Source organism: Pseudopipra pipra, chromosome 4 (assembly GCF_036250125.1).
Source record: "Pseudopipra pipra isolate bDixPip1 chromosome 4, bDixPip1.hap1, whole genome shotgun sequence".
Taxonomy (NCBI): Eukaryota; Metazoa; Chordata; class Aves; order Passeriformes; family Pipridae; genus Pseudopipra; species Pseudopipra pipra.
This window is the reverse complement of record NC_087552.1, coordinates 36592691-36606426: the sequence shown is the minus strand read 5'-3', so window position 1 is coordinate 36606426 and position 13736 is coordinate 36592691. Positions and strand designations below refer to the sequence as shown.

The following is a 13736-nucleotide window of genomic DNA, read 5'->3' as shown; positions in this document are numbered from 1 at the left end:
TGTAAATGTCCCTAGAAATGTCTCCCGTGTTTCAGATCTGCAGTTGTTCTCCCAAACAATACCTCTGCCCTTTTTCACAGGTCTCATGAAACCTTTCCTGCTGTTCTACAGATGTACAGCAGCATACGTTATTCGTCTAACAGGCAAAATGAACACCTAGGTGTTCAACTTCTTACCATCTATAATTCTTTACCATTACAACTGACCTTCTTCCTGCACTGGTTTCCACTACACATTTGATAAAATGTGCATTCTAGTATTTTTTGGTCCATATGAGGTTTGTCCTTCAGTCAGCCTTCGATTTTTTTTTTATTTAAGTAATCAGTGTTTTCTAAATATCTTCATGGAGGTAAGAAGGCAAGCCTGCCTTTGCTATTGGTGTAACAGTTGCATATCAAGGCTTATACCTGTAAACTACTAAACATTTGAACTACAGATGACTTCACTTAATAAAATCTCTGAGGTCTATTTTAAAAGGCTATGCTTCTACAATGATGATTGCAGTAAAGCCTGGAACTGCAGTGAATTAAACAAATATAAATTGGATTGTTTCTTTTCTGTCTTGTAACAAAAAGCTATTTCTGGAAAAAGAAACTTAAAATTGTTTTGTGACAGCAATGCATATGAAGTTGGCTTCCATGTTCAGGAGCAGAAAAAAGACTAGAGGCAGAAGGCAAGAGAATCAAGTAGTATTTTGAATTATTTTTCTACATGGCAGGTCTATGAGCCACTTAATACCGTGTGGGGATTAAGAAAACCACAAACCATTACGTAACAGAAACAAAACAATGAGCCAACTTGACACTTGAATCATAAATTCATTCAGGGATTTCTACAGAAATTACAGAAATTATATATGTGAGAATACCATTGTGCAGCATCTGTCTTCCTCTAGCTTACTTTGATTGATCAGCTATACAAGTGCAAAATGTTTCAAGTAGAAGCTCAATGGGTGGAAAAGTTGTGATCCTAGTAAAGTGGTAAACTTTTATTGATTTCAACAGAGCCAGGGTTTCACCTGTGGAGCCAGGTGCCATTCCTAATTGTCCTGGGTGCATTCATGGAGCTGAGAGTGGGGGAAGTTGATATGAACTGTACTAAGAAACTGCAATTAATGACACATAGTGATCACAAAAATCATTCAAGAAAATGGTTTATTCTATGGGAAATGAATGCAGCAGTGAATGCATATTATATTTATATATATATACAAACTGTCTATTGTAGTGACCATAGGGGTACTATACTGATAAGTAAACTTAAATTCTGAGTTTAAAATTAACTGTTTACCTCAGAAATTTTATTCCTTGTTACCACTCTTATTGTTGGAGCAGTAAGTTCATTTCTAAGGCATCAGGAAAGCAAGACATTTAGTATGAAGGTTCTCTGAAGGTCCAGGAACACCAAGAAGGTAAGATCCACTTGCTAATGAACTGCTCAGTGTCATCCCTGCAAAGTTTTTGCTTCTTGACAAGCAGCAACAGCAGGAGGGTTCAGATCAGAAAACAGGATCCTTAGGTCATGAGTGATTTAAAAGGCTGACATATATGGTGTGCCCACATAAATAAAACATCTATTAGTTGCCCAAGGTAGACAGTATGTGACCACAGTGCACAGTGCATGTCACAGCTATGTATGAACTGAAGAAACAAGTATGACAGAATAATGATGATGTCCTTGTGTACTCCAGACAAAACATAGCATGTACTCGGCTGTTGTGAGTTGAACAATATGGATGTGGGCTAGTCCTTACCGTTTAACCATAACCAAAGCCTGAACCACACAAGACAATGTGTGAAGTCAAATATACCACACAAGGAACAGAATAGGACAACCATGAATCATATGTTGGTTTTGAACTGTCTTGCAAAACTAACATCGATATAAAATATTCTATCCTATAATGATACAGAATACATATAGATATAATGTCAATTATGGACCAAAACATCCATCTGGAGGATCTTTTTTTTGTTTAGGCTGTTTCCAGTTCAGACACATGGGAGTCTGGAAATCACTTTATCCTTGCCAGCATGTATAGGTTTCTGGGTTTTATTGTTCACTGTTTCTGGCTTTTATTGTATTTCCTTTACAGCTGTGATTTGTGGTCATTTGCCTTTTTGCTGACATGTACTAAGAGTAAGTCAATATTTATAAAGTACTTTTTTCTATGCCTTCCTTTTACTAGAGACTTTCCTAATTGTAATGAGCTCCTTTTTCAGAAAGCAAAATACAATTTGGGTGCATATGCCAACAATAATTGTACTTGTCGAAAGAAATAGATAACATTATAACTGCCCAAAAATTTAATCACAAGAAATGCAATAATTCATATGGGAAATCATGTTTTACAATTTCTTTCTTTCCATGGGGCTTATAGTAGTTCAGGGAAAAAATTACACTGTTTAGGCTAAGCATGCAGAATAGTATAGAAAGGCAATTTAATGCAAAGAGTTTAAAATGTATTGGTGTTTCCTGCCAACAGAAACATATCTGAGACTACAACAATAAAAACACCATATAAGAACTTGGAAAAAAGGGATTTTATATTTAACTGTTGTATAATATACTGTCTTTGATTTCATTTGGAATGTCAAGATTTTTCTGGCAGTTCTTCTGGGAGCAAGTATAATGTAGCATATAAAATAACCTCTCAGCTGTGAAGTGTGAGATTCAGTTCTGTCATTTGTGTAACATTGGGCTAATTCATTACATCGGTTTTGTTCCATATTGGTAACCATATAAGTGAAGGTGGAATCTTGGCCAGATCTTGTATACTAAAATCCACCATAATTTTAAATTCTGCTTTACTCAAATTACTTTTTAACAGTATCAGCTCATTGCTCTAAAAACAAACAACAACAACAAAAAAAAGTCACAAACTCAACAAAACCAATCAACTCATAAAAATCAGCTAGTCAATCAAAAAGTTACTAACACAGGATTTTTTCATTTTCACATTTTTTTTCATTTTCATACTAACCAAGTTGTGCTCTTACTACATTGCTTGGGGAAACTGATAACCTACATGATGCTAGACCTTTAAAGACAGACTTCAGATGTATGAGCCTGGCTAGAGGAAAGTGCAGAGAGCTTCTGTGTTTGGTTACCTTACAAAAAGTCTGACTAGAGTCCCAGCCATGGTTGGCACGACGGCTTAGCTCTGAGCCTTAATTGCATGCAAGCTCTTCCCAGGAAACATCTCTGTCATCCATCATATTCTGGTGGTATCTTGATACCTTCTATTTACTGAAGGCATCTTGATTAGTGACAGGGAGGGGCTGATTCACTTGAGATACATATAAAAACTTCAGAAAGAATGTGTAAATGCAAATTCATTACTCAAGTATGTATCCAGCCTTTGCAAGAATACAATCAGGATAAGGATTTATAGTCTTTTTATTATTTGTGTGTGGTGTGTGTGTGTGTAGTTTTGTTTTGGTTTGATTTTTGTCAGTTTTCTGCAAAGCAATACTCTCTTCGTACAATCTAAATTAAATATAGGGGAGAGTCAGTAAGTTATTTGTTGTAGTGTTCCCTTCAGAAATACAAAGAAAATTAATAGGTTGTTTTTGGAATTTGGACAATGCATAATAGGGGTAGTACATGTAGCTTGGAACTGAGAAGAGACTCTGCTCACTCTACTTTATACATACTAATTTGCCCTGGAAAGGGGGGAACTCAGCAATTCAACAGTCACTTGAGGTTTTTATAACTGTGATGTTGTTCCCTGCCTAGAAATGGAGTTCTGCAGCAGAGTGAGGAAATGAGCAGCAACAGGAGGCTTTAAAGAAAACAGGCCACAGCAAAGAAAAGCAGGAAGCTTAAAACGAAGATGATAGATGCAGTTCAGAATAATGACTATATACTTTTCATCAAGATGATAGAGATTTCTTTGCCCAGCAAGGAAACTTATCAACAGTGCAATGTAACAATTGTGACAGGAGATTCTTTGTACTCAATACCTCTTAATGTCTAAAGAAAAAATAACAGCTTTACGTAGGTTAAGTCTTGCCATACTCTGATATAAACTCTTAAGTTTGTTCAACACTATAAAAACACAGAAGATGCAGAATGAGATTTTTTTTTTATACTTTCATTTTTATTGTCGGATATAAAATTTGAGCAGTTATACAGGAACACAGTTCTATGAACTGATGTATTTAAATGTTAATACGACAGTAATAACCCAGCATAGTTTATATTTCAAGGGAACTTTTTTAAGAACAGAGTAAGTTTCTGCTTCAGAAAGAAGTCCACCAGCAGTATACAATGACTTAGAGCTGATATGATAATATATCTCTAAAGAATCTAGCAAATAATTCTGAACAAACCAGCTATTTATACTGCACTTTCATGCAGCGAGACCTCTGGAGATGTAATCTAAGAGTTTTGAGCTCTGTACAAGTACTATTCATCAGAAGAGCTTGACAGCTTTGTAATTTTTATCTCTGTGCGTTCCCATGGCATAGTAGTAAGGTGATTCATAAAACAAGTCAGCTACAGATTTAGGATTATAAATATGCAAACTAGGAGAAAATATTTTAATAATTTTTTTCTATATTTATATGTAGCAAGATTTACTATTGGATTTCATTCTTTCTTCTGTTGGTGACTCCTGCAGTAGTTCTAAGTGATGCCTTTGATGTTGTCACACTGTTGGCAGTGTTCATCTCCCATCGTAGACACCAAAGGTGTAATAACAGTTTATAAGAGAAAAGAAGTTGAGAAGAGTGTGTGTGTGTGTGCGCACGCGCGCGTGTGTGATTTCTGAAGGCATTATTCATGCCCTGAACCATGCCCTATGCTTTTTAAATGGTGACACTTATTTCTAGCCAGATGCTACAGGAAATAAAGAAGAAATCCACAAATTAAAGAATTTTGATTAGAAATTTCTCCTTCCATATTGAGATGAGAGAAGGCTTGCCATCCCACCTGTTTCCCAGCTGGTTTGGGAGGGCAAATAGGAACTGCTAGAGCTTAAGGAGATATCAAAATTGATTTTTAAGCTATCTTGACAGTTTGAAAATACATTTAGCTGGATCACTAGGAGACTAAATAAATTTGGGACATCATCAGTAAGTCCATTAAAATTTCCCCATCTATTACATAAAGCAACAGGGAGCAAGAGCAGCTCGTTTAGAACCACATCTTCCAAATTCAGCAATAAAAAGTGAAAGACCATCTTCTTCCATTTCTAATGCCCGCTGGAAGTAGATAAAGGAGAGCTTCATGTGTTTTCCATCCATTTGTATTCCTTCCTCCTATTACCTCTTAGTTGCTTCAGTACTTCAGGATATTGTGTTGCATTAAACAGTAGGTCTTTCCACTGTATAACCTTCAGAAGGGTTATACAGTGTTTTCCAGGCTCTTTTGTAGGTGGACTGGAATAAATGAGAAGGGGTCTTTCTCTGGAGAATAACATACTGCTAAATAAGAATGAATGTTGTAAGAACTGCTCCCCAAGGAACTGAAGTACATAAGAGGAGTGTAGTGTTTGACATGAACAATTAGCATATGGAAGCTGGAAAAGTGAGAAGACTTGAAGGTAGCTGGTTTTGTGTATGAGGGTCAATGGACTTAACTGACTTGACAAATAAAAATACATTTTTTTTTTCACCTCCATGCAATAACAATTATTCAGCTCCTTCAGAGAAAGTGGGGAACAAAGCAAGGTGGGTATTTTAAGCATATAAGAGATATGTACATAAGGTCAGTAGTTGGTTGTGCGTGTATGCAGGAAGGTGAGGGAGACAATGTTTCCCTTCAGCATTTAGGAGATGGTGATTATTACTTAAAGAAACTTTGCAACCTGCATATCTCATAGATAACCTTTCCTGTCTTTAAATTACAAATATTTAGAATAAAACAAGAGGTCCAAATATCCTTGAACAATTTAGAAATTCAGAACAAAATCTAATCCAATCTAGTATTAAGACTTTCATCTTTTCATGACTGCCTGATTAGCCCTAATAAAGATTTCGGTTGGTGCTTGGATAAGTATAGAAATATTTTAACATTCAGCTGGAAGTGTGGAACTACCAGAAATTCACTTTTGTAACTTTGGCTCATCTTTCTTTCCAATGACTCTTACATATTATTCACAGGACTCTACTTATTTTTCCTTTTGGTGCAGAAGGGGGTGGTAAAAGTCGATCTGATTATTTCAAAGAGCTGTTTTTCTTAGTTCCCCTTGTCTATATTAACAGTTACATCTTCAAAGAACTTGAAGAGGAATGTATTACCTGTTCATTCTGAACTCACCTTTGGACACGCTAGTTTTTTCAGTTTCCATTCATTACCATAGCCATAGTGTCATTTCTAAGAAATTCTTTAAAATTCATTGAAAACTCATAGGTTTATGGATTAATTTGTCTCTAAACAGTCTGCTGCCATTGCATTGCATTTTCTCTCTCATCTGCAATCCCTTTGCTGCACAAGAGTCTTGCTAAAGGAAATACAAAAGATGAAATTACTCAAATATAAAGAAGCGTCGTGAATGATCTTTCAGATAATCTGTTGGTCTGGATTTAATATTTCTGAAACTTCTCAAACTATTCTAATACAGTATACTCTACTCTCTAAAGCATATTTCTGTGCTTAAACTGTGCTGCTTTAAAACTTCTGTTGCCATAAAGTAGAAATCTTTTTCAGCATAACTCCCCCTGGTATGATGACAGTCTGAGAACAGCCTAAGCTAAAATTTAGAGTTATATTTTCAGAGTGAACTTCCTGTTCATATTTTTTTCCCCTCTAACAACTTGTCTTTTCAGTAGTTGATGAGTATTTATTGGGAATCAGACGCATCTCAGAAATGGCACCACTAGACTGGTGCCTTTAGCAATGAGTATGTACATATACACCATCCCCAGCACCACCCTCTAGTCTGAAAATTTGGATGGGAATATATAAACTCTTTTATTTTAATAGCTACCAATTATTACAGTCTGCACACAAATTTCTTATGTTTTCCATTCAAACACAGAGTTTCAGAACAGTCAGGACTATAATTTTGACATTATTGTGATGGTGATCAGTGCTCAGGGCCAGTGCTCCAGGTGACATCATCATTGTAATATCTGTGAGATAGCAGGTATTTTGTGTAGGTTCATATACATCCTTCTTGTTCCTTTCAATTTATTCTAGTTTCATAGAATAAAGGAAAAGGCTTCCTTCCATGTTGTCAGTGGTGATAGTTAAGTCAGGCTTCAGGTTTCAAATTGGATTATTTTTCCTAATCATGGCATAATCTAATGGGTAAAATGTTCCTTTTTTCCTTTTAAAGTATCTTTTAATTAAATATATGACATTTACTCAGGAATCATTCAGATATACATGATAACTTTAAAACTCTTCCTCTTTTCTCTGATTCTCTTGACACCTCCAAAAGCATCTGACAACAGTAAAACCTGCTGTATCTTGTCTCCAAATCATCTAAAAGTCCCTTATCTCTTTCTAACATGTACAATAGCAAGAAATTATTCTCTTGGAGTAGCAGACTAAATAGGATTGTCGGTGTCTTAGGCACACTCTCATCTGTGGAAAGGCTCAGTTAACACAAGTTTGTCACAGAAACAGCAGAGAAGAGAAAAAGCCAATTTTGCCATGAAAAGAGGACGTAAAAACCAAACCACCAAGGAATTTGATCTGATACCAGACAAGGGAAATATCAGCACAGCACAGGAACAGTTCTGGTGTTTGAATCCTCTGTGCTGCTTTTGCTGATATATCAGATCTGCCTGTGATTCCTTCAATCATGCTTGCTTCCAGACATGTTTAAAGTGTTCGATTGTTAAATAAACGGGGAATATGATTTCTCCTAATTCTCTTTGCAAACAGCGAAGGACCTTCCCCCCCTCCAAAAAAAAAAAGAAAAAGTGACAAAAAAATTGCACTAAAGAACAAAACCTGGGAAACGCATTTTCCTAGTCAGAAGGTAGAACAAACTGCATTAAACCTAACAAGTGGTGTAATTTTTCACTTTCAACATTGGATCTTCAGTTTCAGTCCTGATTCACTATATGTAACATGAAATTCAGGACAATTTCATTTGTATGCAGCTGTCTACTAAAGTTAGAGAAGGGATTTAGAGATTTTAGATAAAATCTATATGAATTTAATTTTAGAAATATCAGTGTCTTAAGAACTTTTAAAAATACAGAATGCATTAAATTTTCAGGTCTATCTATTGGCTATGCTTGAGCTTATGAATAGTTATTTAGAAGCTTAATTTCACCATCTTGAATATAAATTTCTTTTTTTTTTCTTTCTTGAAGTAACCTTCCCCTTCCCCCCTGCCCCTGTTCTCTCCCCCTGCCTCAGTGTAGCCTTCCACTGAAGATTTGTAAGAAAAAGATGTTTTACTGGCTGAAAAATGGATATTAACTGTGTATGGGTAAATGATGATTGTAGACCTTTATCATCTGTGCTGTGTGTTCTACACTTAGATCATGGGTTAAAAGAGGGATTTGCTTATTTCAGGCACTTAAAATGGAAAGGTAGGACCAGAATGAGGTGGAACGATAGATGTGATTTATCTTTCAAGTAGATCAGTCTAAAGCATGTGTAGGCTCACTGATTCAGTTAGACAGTTCAACGTAGATTTACAGTAGTGTATGGAAATTAGGATCTGGAGTCAAATGTCTTTTACACTCTCGGGAGGGTTTCTTAATTTTTAAGTGAAGGAAAAAAAGTCACGAGTAGAGCAAGATAGAATAGAAGAGAAGACATAAATAAAAGATAAAATCTTATTAAACACTCCATGTACTATTATCTTCTAATGCTCTGTTGTAAGAAAGGAACTAAAGGAAAGAATAATGAGCTGTAAAAAAAGGACAAAGAAAATAAAGTCAGAATATAATGGCTTATAAAGAGATGGTGCACATAGGCAGGTAACTGTACATATTGGAAAGTGCTAAACAATATCTCTTTTCCTTTACTATATTTTCAAACTTTGTGATCAACATCCCTGTATAGAACATCATTCCACAGCTATTTAATAAACAAAACCTTTAGGATCAAATTGTTAGCTTAAATTCTATTATGAATGGAGAAAGATGGGACTGTTTACTCTACAAATCATAGTTATTTCCCTGGCTGCCTTCTAGTTCCTGGAAGGAAAGTAAATTGCTTTGGATCTAGCCCACCTCCATGTCTTGAGTGGACCAATTCAGAGTGATTTACTGATCTATCTGCTAGTTTGTTCTGTTTGGCTAAACATAATGTTTGCTTGCCTTGTTGAAGAATTCCAAATGCTTTCTTCATCAGACTTTCAGGGACTATAACCTACTCACCAGGTATTCCAAGAAGTATCTCAAAATGGATTTTCCAGTTGTGCATCAGATAACAGTATTATTCATTGTTTGCCATGCACAGCCTCTTCTCTGAGAAATCCATTTTGAGTTGAGCTAATGGCTATTCAGCTGCATAAAGAAATACAGCACAGAGCAATGCTAGAATTGATTGGACCACGGGATACCATCACAACCTGCACAACAAAACAAAACGTTCAACAAGCAGCATGACTTAAAATCTGACCTATATTCACCACAAGTTGGGGGAAAAAATCTGAGATCATATGTTCTTGCTAGAAGACAATACACTGAAGATTTTTTTTTTTAAAACTTTCTCAAAATATTTTGATTTTCTCCAAAGTGGTGCTATTTCTTTAAACAGCTGTCCCATTTTTCATTTTAAGAGTTCATTTGCACAAAAATATTTTCAGTTCTCTCTCTGATTTGTTTTGCTGTAGGGAAGGCTTCTTCCTTTGGTGTTCTGCGCATTCTGAACATTTTATTAGGTATTTCAAATACTCAACACGCAATAAACTTTTTCAAGGACTGTATTACAGAGATAAAAATATTAATTAAAATTCTGTTTATTTTGTTTTGAATTCTGAATAATGCATCTTCTGCTTACTTTGTGATTCTCTTGCAGTATTATTCTATAGATTCACTGCTGCTAACAAATCATACGGTAAGACTGACAAAGTACTCACTTTCTCTTAGTAGTTCTTGTGACTGCTTGGAGTCCATTCAGATGATCTTATGCTGGTGACTGTGTTTTTTGTCATTCTAATTGGGCTTCTGTCATTTTAATGACTGAAATAAGTTTTAACTCTGAATTATGTCCTGCCTTGGTCCTTCATCATCTCTTTTGAGTTTATACAGGATCCTAGAATAAATCATATTCTGGCTTTCATAAGCTTTCATAAGTCCCTTTTGTTATGTATACATATAGAGTATATGAATACTTGCTGTTTAATAACATATATATCTTATGAAAAAGTACAGGTGAATTTAAGGCTAAATATATATTTCATTTTGGAACTGAGTCTATTAGTTTTAGAAATATCTTTTATAGGAATGCAAGGTCATAGCCAGAGACAATTGAAGTCAGTGGAAAAGACTGTCATTTAGGGACTAATATTTTTCTACAATTTTAAAGGGAAAATTTATTTTTTTTTACATTAAAACGCTTTTACCAGACCATAGTCCAAAAGACATTGAAAATTAAATTTTGCTTTTAATAGTGTACTTATAAAAATTATAGGTTTTAAAAAGTATATGAAGTGCAGGAGGTTTTTGGCACCTCTAACCCATTGTACAATTATTGAAAAACTGCAAGACTTAAATAAAAGTATTGAATATAATTTAAAGAATCAGCTGAATAGATCACGTGCCTTGGATCAACATCCATTAATGGGCAGTTAATCAGTTTACAAATGGTGCCCGCTAAAGTCACAATGAAAAGTCATAACTTAAAAAGGAGAGAAGACGTGTATGCAGTGGATAGAGAAATGAAATTCATAACTTAGCTTCACTTGGTCTGTGTGTCAAGGAATGGACACTGTGTTGCCCATTGCCAGCTCCTGCCTGTGTAAAACTTCAAATAAAAGGACAGAGAAGGAAGTGAAACACTATGGTTCGTAAGAAAATATGGCATAAAAGAAAATAGAATGTTCTACTAAAAGTAGGAGCCTTGTACCAGAGTTAATACACATTTGGAGATTAATATAGTCTTTATAAGTATTTTATAAGGGATTTTTAATCTTAAAACCTAGATTCTAAAGAAACTAAATAAAAGTGCAAATAAAATACATTATTCTGATAGGTTGTACATGAATTTTCCATCAATATATCTCCACAAATTGGAGAAATATTTGGTTCATTTTTCCAATATTAAATAATGTAATGAACTAATCTTTTTAGAAGAAAAAATCACAAAGAATATTGACTTGAAAACATCCTTTAGTAAAAATTATCTTATTCAGTCAGAAATTAAATAGCTTTAGTAATAGGATTTAGATTTAAATTACTGCTACACTTGCTTACCAATTGTCTTTCAAAATATCATAGTATATTAGTTCCACAGCACTTTAATATCGCCCTACATTTTAATAAAATATTACCTGCTTTCATAGCTCCATCTTAATTACATATATATGGAAAATTGCCACAAAGAGAAAAAATATCTTTTCAAACTAACTGATATTTCCAGCAAAAAGGTGGTTGTTACCGTGGAGATGAACTCTTGAGTTTTCCAGCTGCTATATTTCTAAAAGTAACTATTCACATAAACAACCCACTGGAAGCAGAACAACAAAAAAATCCCAAAGAGTATAACTGACATAGCAGTGTTCATGAAGTGTTCGGTAATAATACCACAGGTTGGATGAATGGCAAAACCATATAATTACATTTTCCAGCTTTTATCACATATTATGTTTACCAGTTTGTGAATAAGAACACATTTACATAGTTCTCAACTCTAAGTTATACTTCTTTTTTTAGTTCTACCTGATGTGACAAACTTCTCTCTGAAACAGAGATGCAAAACAGAGATTAAAACATAGTAAGAGACATTATGATGTTATGAAAAATATGAAAAATATTAATTTGTATATTGTGAGATCCCACTGATTTTACGGTCAAAACAATTGAATTCATTTAACGTCTATTTTGACAGGGAAAAGCACGCAGCATGGGTTTTAGTAACACTGCTATCTGGAAAACCTGAGCCTCTCTTTAATAATATGCATATTTTGTATGTACATTATTGACTTCACAGTGAGTTACAAATTTGAAACATCTAAGTCTGTACTCTGACTATGGGACAAGTTTACATTGTTAATATAGATGTCACAACATGTTTTGAAATATGCAATACTGACAATGAAGGAGGAAATTTGACTGAACTAGGAAATAGAACCAGTTAACCACATTTATATTAGCTTTAAGCCGTTTCCAAATGCTGCACAGAAAAATACCGATAACGAACATTGTCATTAAATTTAAATAACAGTCATTGTAGAGTGTAATGCTATTTAAATTTCTCTCACCATTTGACTGAGTAAAATTTTTCCAGTTACACGGAATAAAAGAAAGAATAAAATGTCTTATTTCTGCTGACAGCTTTCAGACTTCCCTTCTTCTATCTGTGTCTTTTAAAGAAGACAACTTATGAAGTCCTTGCCTTACAAATGACTCTGTTATCTCAAGAAATTATATGCATGACGCTGTCTATGAAAGGAAAGACCACTCCTTCTTAATTGGATGGTAGAATTGGAATTCTTTCATCTTAAAATCAGAGTTTTTCAGAAGAAGGAAAAAGTAATCGAACCAATAGCAAAGAATAGAGAGAGAATGACAAAAGATGAAATTATGAGTAATCATTAAAAATAAAATAGTGTTACCTTCCTAAGTTTGCAAGGTATCTTTTTTCCTCTTTTTACAATCTTGGTATGTCACACCCTAGTTGGCAGTCGGGAGGAAGAAACTACTGAAGGTTCTGAAAATGATCTTACAGAGAAGCTAATGGAAAGAAGGCTAAACGATCTTGTGGTGGATGAGTACTTCTGAAGATTTACAGCTTTTTAGTTCTGCTAGGTCACATCTGGAACCCTCAGTTAAACCATAAGTCTTGATTAATGGAAAGTTTTGATGATCTGGTACTTTGGCACAAACATAGTTTAATATTTCTTCAAAAGTCTTAAATTCACCTACTTTTGCCTCAAGAAAGCTGTCTGAGAGAAGGTATTACTGATCACAAATGATTACGCCCTTCACAGTTTTGTTGTTGTTCATTTGCAATGAGTGTTCATAAAGCTAAATCAATGAAGACTGCATTAGGTGGGACTCTGAAGGGATTAGGGGAACACAGAGAAGTATGTATAGCACAGCTTATCTGGGAGGCAAAAAGCAGCTTAGTAGGGCTGATGTACTTTTTCCACTCTCCAGAAGTTGCTTGAGACCAATAGCTGAGGACAGAAGTTCAACAAGAGGCCAACATTTTGCTGTGCCTCAGTGGAAAAAACCCAGGTCCACTCAATCTGATTGCATTACAAGTGGCTTTCAACAAGGTAAGCTGAGTCTGCTATGGACTGTTTCCAGCAGCTGTATTGTGTTCTGGGAGGATGGGGCTTGTTATTTAAGTGCTTAATACTGCATCAAGAATATGCAGAAGCTAAATTTAGCACTGCCAATTTGAACTCTTGGGTTTGGCTTGTTTGATGTGTTTTACTGGCAAGAAAGAAAAACATATAGGGTTAAAAATATGTACCCTAAAAATAGTATTGTGTTTTTAGGATCAGAGTCTCTTTTATAAAAAATTTAATGGAGCTTCTTGAAAATGTTATATACATCTCCAAAGGCAAAATTTAGAATACTTTGTGCAGCAAAAATAAATTGCAGACTTGTAGAATGTTTTGCATTTTGTGATTGCTTTGAAGAAAAATC

The 13736-nt window shown here is 34.8% G+C and overlaps 1 long non-coding RNA gene across 1 annotated transcript in view; it reads left to right on the top strand.

Moving 5' to 3' along the window:
* Positions 1-13532, top strand: part of LOC135413160 (uncharacterized) — a 155454-nt gene extending 141922 nt beyond the window's left edge. Inside the window, exon 5 of the long non-coding RNA XR_010430114.1 lies at positions 13239-13532. This is a non-coding gene — a long non-coding RNA (uncharacterized LOC135413160). The remainder of the gene's footprint in view (positions 1-13238) is intronic.
* Positions 13533-13736: the final 204 nt, after the last annotated feature.